This window comes from Mytilus californianus, unplaced genomic scaffold (genome assembly GCF_021869535.1).
Source record: "Mytilus californianus isolate M0D057914Y unplaced genomic scaffold, xbMytCali1.0.p SCAF_5, whole genome shotgun sequence".
In the NCBI taxonomy this organism is placed as follows: domain Eukaryota; kingdom Metazoa; phylum Mollusca; class Bivalvia; order Mytilida; family Mytilidae; genus Mytilus; species Mytilus californianus.
The window spans coordinates 74,168,198-74,181,176 of NW_026262701.1; positions in this window are offsets into that span (position 1 = coordinate 74,168,198).

A 12,979-nucleotide genomic window follows, 5' to 3' on the forward strand; every position below is an offset into this window, starting at 1 on the left:
TTACCAAGGCAGCCCCTAATTTCCCCCTCTTTGTAATTGTAGTAGTTATATCAGCTCGAACTAAATTCAATTCGCTATTGCTCGTGTATGTTTTTAGTTATTAAAATGTTGTACCTCTCGATTTTTCCTTTTAACTGTTCCTATAGATATGTTTGTCTTTGTTAATAATATATTCTATAATTATATACAATTTCATTACAATTTGAAGACAGTCCCTAGCATCGTCGATCATTGTACTTCTATGCATAAAAGAACACAGTGATAGGAGCATCAACAAATTACAAACAAAGAAATGAACAAATAGTACCATAAATTGCATCAATATATTAGTTATATTACTTGGCAGGAAATTGATGTTCCGTATTGAACATACAGTGGCAATATTTCATGCAGACGAAAACAAAAAATGTCAATTCTGTAAGATATGTCGGCAAGTATAAATGCATTTTTTTTTAAAAGATAGAATATTGGATAGGGCAGAAATTTTGGATTGCAACAGACCACTAACAGAACCATACTGACGTTGTAACAAGGAATCTTTAACGTGCAGAGAGTGTGGAATTCGCATGCACGGGGCATCGTTTTCCATACCGAGCGGACGTGGCTGCGTATTTATACATCCAGCACATCCGAACTGACGACCACTCCAGCGAGGGTTTTACGTCGTGACGAGAGAAGATCAGGCAGTACAATTTTTATCTATACTAGTCATTTCATTTGGGGTTGAAAGAGAGAACGTATAGTAGTTCCTATACGGCAACAGTTATGACATAAATGTAAAAGTACAAAGTATACTCCTCATGTATGAAAGAAAAACCTTTTTACGGACTCCACCTATAGCACGAGACAAAATTTGTAAATATCATTTAAAGAATTTATATATGGCGTAGATGTATGAGATTACGAAACAAATATAATGATGAACTATTTCTCCATAAAACCAAGGGATACATTGTATTCCACAAAAGACTCTTGATGTTCGTTGCGTTATATTGATTGATTGATTGCTGATGTTTAACGCCACTTTTATTACTCTGTGTTATATCGTGGAGAATCCAAGTCAATTAAGGTCAGAGTATGGCCACGAGCAGTGTTAACAGGCTAGTGATCGCTGTAGTTAAACTACTTAGACAACTCGTCCACCGAGGCCCCTATTTCGTTACAAAATTCTCTTGAATACTAATTATTTATTTATAGTTTTGTTTGTTGATAGTATTGAGATTTTTTTCTATCTTTAACATTTTCCTTCGAGTTTAGTATATTTACCACATGTATCTACTAGTATCTGTATAATTCGAAAATTCTCACAATTAAAATTTAAAAACAATTGCTAAAAAGTATGCACTTCAATTTGTGTAATACTTAAAGAGCATATTGATGTATAAATGTCCTATTCACCCGGTTTAATCTGTCATAGAAATAAATTAAAGCTGTATTTTAAGCATATTTATTAATTTATCACATCCATTATACATGTTGCTACGAACAGAATAACGGTATATAAAATAAAAACAAAACTGTCACGATTTCCCGATGGTAACAACATGACAAAATAAATGAAAGTGGCGATGGGCTCAAAAAATGACCCTTATCGCCTCTTGTCCTTATGGTTTGATCAAGATTTCAAGGGTTAATTTTCAATGAAATGTCAGTTAAAGCATGTATGAGGTTAAATTTTTGGTTTAAGTTACTTTGAGATCACATCAAAGTGAAACTTGGTGCGCATGTTCATTATGCAGAGAACTATTTAACAAATATGCAAAATTAACATGGAATACGTAATAGTGCGAGCAGGGATTGGTGTCCTATGGACACATATTCTTGCACCGATTCTTGTTAATGCATCGATTTATTTATTTAGCAGTAATGTTTTGGCCACAAATTGCTGACTGGTCCTGTAATTAAAGAAAAGTTATATAAGGGTCTGAATGGAGTTTACAGAATAGAGAATTAAGTGCTCACATTACAGAAAATGGGTAAAAAAAATAAAGAACTGGACAAAAAATAGGCCAAAATAATAAGGATAGAGAATAATGTGCAAAATTTATAAAGAGAAAAATGATGAAAAAAATTAAAGAATACAGATTTGAAGGATGTTTAATTTATCAATTAAAAAAAAAGTTATATGAGGGTCTGAATGGAGTTTACAGAATAGAGAATATAAAGGGCTAACATTACAGAAAATGGATAAACAAAAATAAAGAATAGAGAAAATAGGCCAAAATAATACTGATAGAGAATAATGTGCTGAATAGAGAATAATGTGCAAAATTTATAAAGAACAGAGAAAAATGGTTAAAAAAATTAAAGAATACAGATTAGAAGGAAACCCCGCCCAGACCCTCTTATATTCTTGATATCGCATTCTATAGTTACATTGAATTCACGGCCATAGCGCACTCCTAAAAAAAATGAGGCAAAGGGGGTCTTGAGATGTGCATCAGCAGGATTTTAGATTCGCCCTTTATAGACACACAAATAAAAAAAAATCAAATTGATTTTCGTCATGTACATGAATTAGAAATTTGGGGAAACGACAACGCCCAGATGTAAAAAAAAAAAAAAAAATACGTAGACATGCTTTTAAAAATCTTTTAAATATCCTGATGACCATTATATTTTTGGATGACACAGTAGCAAATACATAGCATAGCATTATAAAATATGAAATGAAAATATGCACATTAACGGTACTACAATCTGCCGATACCTATATTTTGGCATTGCACAAGGTCATGTTTTTCTCTGACTGTTAATGACGTCTTTACACTAAATCCATTGGATGTTGGATGTGTACTAATTGATATTTTAGTCTTAATTACGTGATTTTTGTATTAGTTGTTATTAGCTTTGAACAAGCTATCAGTAACTGCGAGTACTCTCAGATCTTTACTTAGTGTCTTATTTGCTGTTGGATGATAGATACGCTGACACATCCGGTCTGTGTTTTCGATAGATGTTTTCTGCTTTGTATCGATCTGATGAGTTATGCCCTTTTCAACTGATTTTAATAGTTTGTTCTTATGTTGTACTTTTACACCACTGTCCGAGGTAAGGAATAGGGTTTGGCGTCAGCAAACTAGTTTAACACTGCCATATTCTATATGTGCCTGTCCCAAATCAGGATCCTGTAGTTCTGTGGTTGTCCTTGGTTCATGTCTGTCATACCGGGGTATTTGTTTCTCGTAAATTGTTTTGTTATAAATTAGGCCGTTTGTTTTCTCAGTTGAATTGTTTCATATTTTTCAGGTCAGGACCTTTTTTATCCGACTATACGGTAAGAGGTTTTCTCATTGTTGAAGGCCGTACGGTTGCCTATGATTGCCTACATCCACTTCATTTGAACTTTGGTGGATAGTTGTCTCATTTGCATTCATACCACATCTCCTTATTTTTATATGGCTTTTTAACGGGAGCTTGGAATGTAGTTTTAGGCGTTTATAGCAAAATATCAGTTGTTCTGTAGTAAATCTCGATGTCGTGTCCCTTTGAAGTAATAGTCTGATTGAATCAGTATTAAAACTCAGAGGCGGATTTGACCGGGGGTGTGGGCTGTGGGATGGGGCGCCCCCTTATAGAGCTACACATATGTTTATGCGTAGACTTTTCATGTCCAAGTCCTAACGTTGTCTTGCCAGTGGGTTCCTCTTTAAAAAAAAATAGCCTAGACACGCATCAGAAACTATCACGATGCTTAAAGAATTTTATACTAGTTCATAATTAACATTTGAAGATACGTATAATTTCATGTAAACAATTTAGAAATTCATTTTGATTTGGATTCCAGAAATGCCGAAGTCCTAATGAATTTGTCTGGTATTTTATGATTCCATCATTCTTCAACAATACTATGATCAAAAATAGACTCAACTTGCAAAAAAACCCCACCTACAGCCATTTTTACGAATAAAACCAGAGCAAAAAATTATCTTAAAACTAGACGGAACACTTACCTCACAAAACCTTTTTACCATACAAACAAAAAATCTGATAACCATTTCAAAAACGACTTTGAAAGCTGAGCTGAAACAAAATCTGTGATATGAATTTTTTTCCTGGTTTTGAAAGAAAGAATCTTTTTTTAGACATTAATGCGGCTGTCAAAGAAAGCACCCTTTTTCTTTGTAGTCGTAAGTTTACGTTACGTTTACGATCACCTTTGTAAAACACTCGTAGCTAAAATCTTAAGCTTAACGTAAGTTTAATGGTAAACGTAAATCGTACGATTTTTTGTAAAAACCAAGTTCAGAAACCCCATGCAAACAATATATCAATAGAAACGAAATTCCCATCATACCAACACTTACTGTATCTTAGAACATTGTAGGATGTGTTCTCAGGTAGAATAACATTTTTGCTTTTTTTAGGGGAAATTTCAAGTTATTTCTATATTCCTTGTAGTAGTTCGTAACATTTCCGATAATCTTGTTGAATTTTTATATGCCCGTGTATTATGATATACCGTGACGTTGTCCGTCCGTCTTTCCGTTCGTCGTTAACACTTCGGAAAATAACCCAAAAACGCTCTCTCCAATTTTCATGAAACTTGGTGAATAATTTATATCGATTGCAGTAAGCTCCCTTCCTATTTTTAAAACGGTCAATTTATTACGATGACAATCGGCATTTGAATGAAAGCAGTCAGAAGTGAACAAGCTAGAAATGTATAGATGAAAAATCAACACAAACTTAGTACAAATTGAGGTAGCCTAAATAGTAATATGTAATATATAAATTAAGGACTTTCACTCAGTAAATACATCGTCCACGGTCAATTTAATCTGAACAGGTCCATATATAAAGTATTGACCTCGTCAAAAGTCAATGATTGATAAACAAGAAGGGAGACATACATGGGACAATAACAAAACATATGGGGGGGAGGTATGAAACTAAGGCGCAATAAAAAACATCGGGAGGAGGTAGGAGGAAAAACCTAAGGGGCAGAAAGAAACGTAAGGAGGAAAGAAGAAAATCCAAGGGCAATATAACACAAATTGAGAGAGGACGAGAAAACGAGGGAGAAAATACAAACTATAAGGAGGAACGAGGTAAAAAATTAATTTGACAATACAAAACATAATCAAGGTATTTCGGGGGTTTGCATTTTCGCGCCGTTTGCGCAGGTGGTTGCGAAATGATATCGTAAGTCATGCTTGTTGTCGTAATTAGCCATTTCAATAATGTTGATTATAAAAATAATCAATATTATTTAAATATATTAAGGAAAAGATGAATAATTGAAAATGCATTTTCATAACTTTATAAAGTTTATTGTTGCAATTTTCGATGTTGCAAATGCATTTCCGTTTTGGAAATATGGAACATGTTCATGACGTCTGAAAAGAGAGAAAGACAAGACACTTCATTTTATATAGAACACTTTAACTGCTTTTCATGAATACTGTAAAGCAGATTGAAAATTATAGATAACGATGTTCATTTTGGTAGCTTATGAAGCAGTTTCGCCATTGTCTTACATTAGAAAAGGTCATGCAAATATGCGAAATATGGATGTAAACAAAAGGGGAAAATTATACTGTAAATTAAGTATTTTACATCGTCTGCTAATGAATTGAGAACAAGTGACCCCCATTAAATCACCATTTGCAAGCATAAAATTAGCGGAAATGATTTCACAGCAAAATCCGTGAACAAAAAAACCAGTGACCCTGCTAAGTCTCAAATTTAATCATAGCTCATTGTAATTAACTACTTGTGATACATATTTGATAACTTGTGGACTAATGAATTGCAGGTAATTATGATAATTCGGTTCAGGTGTTACATCTCCATAAGGGGAGGACCATTTGATTTTCCGGGAAAAAAAGTCATGAACGTAGGAGATTTTTTGTGAACAGAATTTTCACTTTTTCTTGTTGCAAACCAGGAATATTTGATGCAGGTGATTTTTTCCCCAAGTCAGTCGTCATATGGATTTGTTTCGCCAACAATGTTGTTTTTATTCGCACCGATTCCTGAGTCCTGGGTCATTTCACAGAGATCTTACATAATTAAATTACAAATGTATGTTATTTGGCCAAGAACATGAAATTGTTAAAACACATTTTATGGATGCACCGTTTAGTCCGTTAAAGTTTAGACCGTTTCCCTATATACTAGGCTGTACAAATTATTTTTAAAAATAAATCATTTCACAAAACTACCTTTCCTATCTGTGGGTCAGGATGGACGGTCCTTCATTTCTTTCTTTTATAATTTTTCATACCATTTTTCTCTATTTGTTATTAGTTATTTGTTTTCCCATTTATCTGTATTTCTTATAATTTAACACCCCATTATTCCTTATTGTTTTTCTACTTTTATATTTTCTTTATTTACATGTACTGTGCACATTATTCTCTATTCTTTAAAGCCCATCTAGACCCTCCTATTTGATCCTGCAGAATCTTCAGGGAAAAACACAACTTTTTACTTTAAAGCAGGAAAACCTGTCTTGTCATAAAATGTCTTAAAATTTTTATGGCTTATTAGGCCTCTTTATAGGAAATTGCTACTGACCAGTCAGCATTTGGTTATAATCCTTTGGATTATACTAGCACAGTAAACTTTTCATGGACAGAATTAAAAAATCTACAATGAAGATTAATGCAAATCAGGTTACGCTAAAACAGTTCAGATTGACAAATAGTTCTTATACAATAAAAGTTATATGTTTACCCTAAATGGCAAAATGTTATTTGGTACAAATATTTCTTCTTCACAAAATGCATGTACTTTAACATAAAAAATAGCCAATTTGAGCATGTAGCAACTGAGAAATTATGTGATAAACCAGTCAATAAATTCCATTATACAGAATTATTTTAAAAATGTTGAAAATATATATAAACATAAATCATGACAAGTGAAAGTTTGTGCTATTTCTACATTTAAATGCATATGCAATCTGATATTCATGCACAATGAATCTGCATAATGTAGTATCCCAAACATTTCCTCAATGGCCGGTAACGGGTAATCCCCAATATTTTTTCTATATTTTTTCCAATGTACATATTGCCATGATTGTAGGGATCAGCTGTGCAAAGTTTAAAAAAAATCTACCCCATACCATTTTGGAGGTACGATAGCTATTTTTCAATATTTGCGATTTTCAACCTACCTGCGGAACCGTAGCTTTTAGGACCTAAGAGCTAAGGTTCCGCAGCTATTTTCAACCCAGATGCAACCATCTATCCATGCACGACAAAGCTATGTTTTTGTTAATGTGCACCCATTACGCCAACTAATTTTTACAATCGTAAAAATGGATGCCATTGTAGGGATGACGCGCTGTCAATTTAGCCCTTATAAACCGATAAATTTATCAACATAGCATCGTAACGATCCTTATATGCCAAATATAGACAAATGTATCTACTTGCTGTTGATCATCATTTAATTAACTTGTATGCCGTTAGTAAACCATTGTCTGATCAGTTGGCAGGGGGAATTTTCGAAAGTTCAAAAATATTTCAAAAAATTCTTTTAAATATTTCGTGAAAGGGCGACTAAAATTTTCAGAGTTTGAAGACTGATAACCCTAGATAAAACACACCTTCTCTGTTATCATTACTCATTAGAAAGGTATTTCACTTGACCCATATATATCAAGTTTTGTTACTGTGAATTTTTAATATTAATATGTCAACAAGTAGCCTGAATATACAGAAATAACATAATCTGAAGCGAGATGATGTATCAAATATTTTTGCTTTATACGTTTTAAAGACGAAATAGTCACCACAAACACGCCTGGACATTAAAAGGTGTACTCGAATTTCTCTTTTCGATGAAATTATTGACCATTTTTAGGATTTTTTCCGCAAAAACTGTCGCCCGGGGCAGAGATGCAAATTTATGCTTTTAAAAGATCAATCTTTTATCTTTGTGTGGATTTTTTTTCGGCGAAATTTATGCTTATGCACAAAAAAAAAATCCACATATATTGCTCCTACCACAATCAACTGTTTTGTTAAAATTTGTCTTTAATTTCAAAGTTTATAAATATCTCGAAGCTCCATACTATAATTTTAGTAAAAACACGTATATAAGAGGCATAGAATCTTAAATATTGCACCTTCACTTAACTTTTAAAGCCCATAGAAACAGATGCAAAACAATTCAAATATACCAACTTGGCCTTTCTTACCTTCTCTAATAAAGAGTTCCATTTATTTTGTTTAATTTCAACTGGGTATCCGCCTGTAAAGTTTGTTATTATGTCAGTTTAAAGAGAACCATTGACAATAGGTGAATGATATTTGTTGTGCAGTTGTAACAGCATTATCATATCTTATTTCCAGGGAGATTATTTCACCCTGCAACTTCAGTCATGTTTCATTGACTTTGAATGCCTGTACCAAGTCAAGAATTGTTTTCCATTCCTTTGATGTATTTGAACTTTTGATTGTGCCATTTTATAAACGACTTTCCGTTTTGAATTTTCTTGAAGTTCGGTATTTTTGTTATCTTACTTGTTTTTGCATAGTCTTCATCAGAAAGTATTGTCAATTTGATTTCAACAATTGCATTTAACTATCAAAAATTACATATAGACATGACGAATGATACATAAAATTGTGTCAACACTTTATTATTCTAGACTGACACTAGCCAGATATTGGTTAAGCGGAAATCGGCAAATTTCAATGGCCAATCCACTGTCTTTCGTACATCATTGTTAAAGTATTTTGACACCTCAAAATTATAGATCGTGCAAATAGGTTTCGATTTAATGCAAATTCATATTTACTTGTATATATACAACACACTTGGGATAAAGTGTTAAAAATACATGGAAAGTTGTATATACGCTTGTCCTGTTAAATACGTCTATGTTTAAAAAAAATTAACAAGTACTTTCCGATGAATTTTTCTTTTATTCCTTCAAATGTCAACATTTGTCTGAGATTCCCCCATAATGCATCTCGTTTACAAAAGAAAATATCGCTACTCCACATAAGGGACGGTTTTCTCGATTCGCACTTTCCACAGACTGATAAATGTCTAACACAAACAACTAAGACCAAATACAACTCTTTCCATTTTGGATCTTGCAGTTTAACGGTTGCTCCGTAAAAAGTATTTGTACATCTCAGTTCAATTGATTTTTACAATTACTAATTTATTTTTGTAACAGTTTTTCACGAAGATACATATAAACAGTTTTAACAGTTATTTTAAATAATTCAAATTTCTTAATTCAATACACCATGTACATATTTTGACAAATCTTCGAAAATTTACAATATACATTGACATTTTTTTTTATTTTGAAATTCCCTTTAGTAAGAATGCAAAACAAAATAATCTGTTTTAAAGGTATGAGATTCAATATTCTGCCATTAGTTTGATTTCTGTAATTGGATTATCGTTAATCCCATAAGCCCCAGCGACAATCTTGATGTAAATAAAATCGTTGACTATGATGAAAAATGCATACAGAAAAAAAAATATTTTGGAATAATTTAGTACTTTTGCATTATCTGTTTTAATCTAATAAAGAACTAACAAAAACAATACGGAAGACAATATAACTAAAATGTGCAGATTTTTGAGACAAAGATAATAGAATTAAGGTAAAATTGGAAATTGTCACAACTTGATGTACAAGAATATGCATATTTTTCATTTTTAGGGAAAAACCTATGACTATATACTAGTAACATATTTAATGATAAAAAGTATACGGACTCTGATTTCAGTATAGAAATAAACTTGCGTTTCCTCTAAACGGAATTTGACAATACGTTCATAGTTAATTAACGGCATTTTTCTCACGTTGACGTTTTACTTTCATTTGCCTGGAAATATCATGGCGGGTCATATATAATGACTTGAAAGGGATAACACAACTTTAATAATTTAAACTTAACGAAAGTATTGGACATATAATGCTTTGAAATGCGTCAAATGACTTATATGATTTAAACTTAACGAGAGTATTAGACATATAATGCCTTAAAATGGGAAATGGAACATAGCTCACATTGGATGTTCTCCTGTTTACCAGGGAATGAAGAAAACATTACAACAAAAACATTACAAATTCATTAATTATATGTAAAATATTTAAGTAAAATATTAGTTATGTCACTTTTTTAAACGTTTCTAATGAGTCATAAGAGAAATTCGTCTCTGGTTTGTATGAGAAAATTGTAAGTCACATGCATGCTATGCTTAATGCATTGATCAATGATTGTTTTAATTACAGAAACTGTTTGATGCTGCTTTGTCTGGTAATTTAGAAGATGTGAAAAAATATATAGCCGAAGGAGCTGACAAGGAATATAGATCGATATTATATGTAAGATTAACCAATACATTTAAACAAACAGCATGTCGATAAATAATGAGTATCTTAATACTAAATGTTTTAACTCATACCTCGTGTCAGTGTGTATGTCATCACTGAATATAAATTATCACCTGATTTAACATTGTTACGAGCAGCATGACAGGGTGCCTCTAGAGAAGCAACAACTGTCTTCCTTTCATGAACACTAGATTTAATAAATTAAGTAGTTTGAGTTGGAATTAATAAAGCTAAATGTTAAGTTTGTATACACTGTTATTGATAATATCTTCTTGTATGCCTTTTTGGATGCTTGCATCAAGGTTAATTGATGTTGTCTGAATCAATGATAATTATTGTTGTTTGAATCAATGGAAATCAACAGTGTTTAAATTAAGGATTATTACTGTTATTTGAATTAAGGATAATCACTATTATTTGAATCAATTATAAGTACTTTTATTTGAATCAATGGTAATTACTATTGTTTTAATCAACGAAAATTGCTTGTGTTTGAATAATAATAATTATTGTTGTTTGGATTAAGAATATTTGCTATTGTTTGAATCAATGATAATCACTGTTGTTTGTATCAACAATAAGTACTGTTGTGCTGATCAATACTATTCACTGTTGTTTTAATTAATGATACATGTAAGTACTGTTATTTGAATCAATGATAAGCACTGTTATTTGAATCAATGATAAGTACTGTTATTTGAATCAATGATACATATTGATATTTGAATCAATGATAAGTACTGTTATTTGAATCAATGATAAGTACTGTTGTTTGAATCAATGATAAGTACTGGTATTTGAATCAATGAGCAGTACTGATATTTAAATCAATGATAAGTACTGTTATTTGAATCAACTGTAAGTACTGTTATTTGAGTCAACGATAATTACTATTGTTTGGATACAAATGATTACTGTTGTGCGGATCAATGATAATTATTTTTGTTTGAACCACTGTTTATTGTTGTTGTTTAAATCAAGAATAATAACTATGGTTTCGATCACGAATAATTACTGTTGTTTGAATTAAGGATAATTACTGTTGTTTGGAACAAGGATAGTTACTGTTGTTTGGATCTCGGATTATAAATGTTGTTTGGATCAAGGATAATTACTATTGTTTAGATCACGGATAATAACTGTTGTTTTGATCACGGATAATAACGTTGCAGGGATCAACGGTCATAACTGTTTTAATTCTAATTACTATAATTACAATAAAATACTATGGACCGGCGAGTCTAAAACAATACAGACAGGACTTTCTTTTAGTTGTTTCATTCATTGTTTCCACTGTCGTTACTTAGACATTGCGTGACATTGAAACGTTTTAACACAACCAAATTTAACCAGCAATTATTTCGGGATATGTTCTATTTATATACATTTCTTTATGAAATTGTTCATAAATACAGCCATCGGATAATTTTCGACATCGAGAACCAATTCAGAATGCCATATCAATTCTAAATTATATGATTTTTTGTTATAAAAGCTAATTTGTACCGCAATTTGAATACCGATAATCAATTTAAAATAGCATAATACAGATAATTTTATTTCGATCAGGTCCTGGAACAGATATTCCTAAATATAAATTTTTGTTCAAATCCTAGAACATACAGATGAAAATCATAATTTGTTAATTTTTTTTAAGAACAAACTAAATTTTTACCAAATGGTATGACTTTTTGAACGCTCCCTCTTAATTAAAAGGAAATTGACAAGGATATTCCTCTTATATATATATAAATACTGTTCATAAACATTTTTGATATCAGATGAGGCATTCTAACTTATAATAACGCCATGAAAGTGATGATGGACGGAAAGACATACAGTAATTGCTTTAGGACACCACTGACTTGTTAACATTTTCTTAGTAAAAAACAGGACCAAATTGGCATTAAATCTTCATAGCATAACAGATTATTCCCTAACAAAAAAAGAATCGGAAAAGGGTCATGGTATTCCGGTCTTTTGCTATACCAATTACATAATAAATTTTCATATAATTACAAAAAAACGACAGAGGTTCTCTCAAAATCCGTTTGACGATTTAAAAAAAGTCGTTCCGATCTTTCACGATCATAAAATAATGCAAATTTATTCAAATAGTTCAATGTAGACCTACGTTTTGATTAATCTACTTTTAAATAATTGTGAGAGCCACTTGAGCTATAAATATAGAACGGCATTGTTCAGAGAATAGTAATTAAGTCATTCATGTAAGGGTAAAAATCATGTTTGTTTACATTGTTTATGTCATTGAAATGTTGAAGGGTAGTCTGACTTTTGTAATTTTGTAAAAACGGTAATATTTTAAAGTGTGATTTTCTGAGATTCAGATTAGAATGCTCAGCCATTTTGACAGACATTTTTTTAATTTTTTTTTCAAATTTGTCTTTAAAATTCAGTAAAGTAGATTATATATTGACCTTGCATGTGTCTTCTCGATAAGATTGCCTTCAAGATCTCTTACCAGAACTTTCACGATCATATCGCTATACTTGACCACCGCTACTTATTCTTTCACGATCATTTATCTCAATATGCGCGTCCGAATTTAAAGTATTTCTTTACTAAATTCCTTCGTATAAATAAGAAAAAACTCTGGTATAGATTTGGTTAAACCGCGAAAGTATTTCACGTGCATAT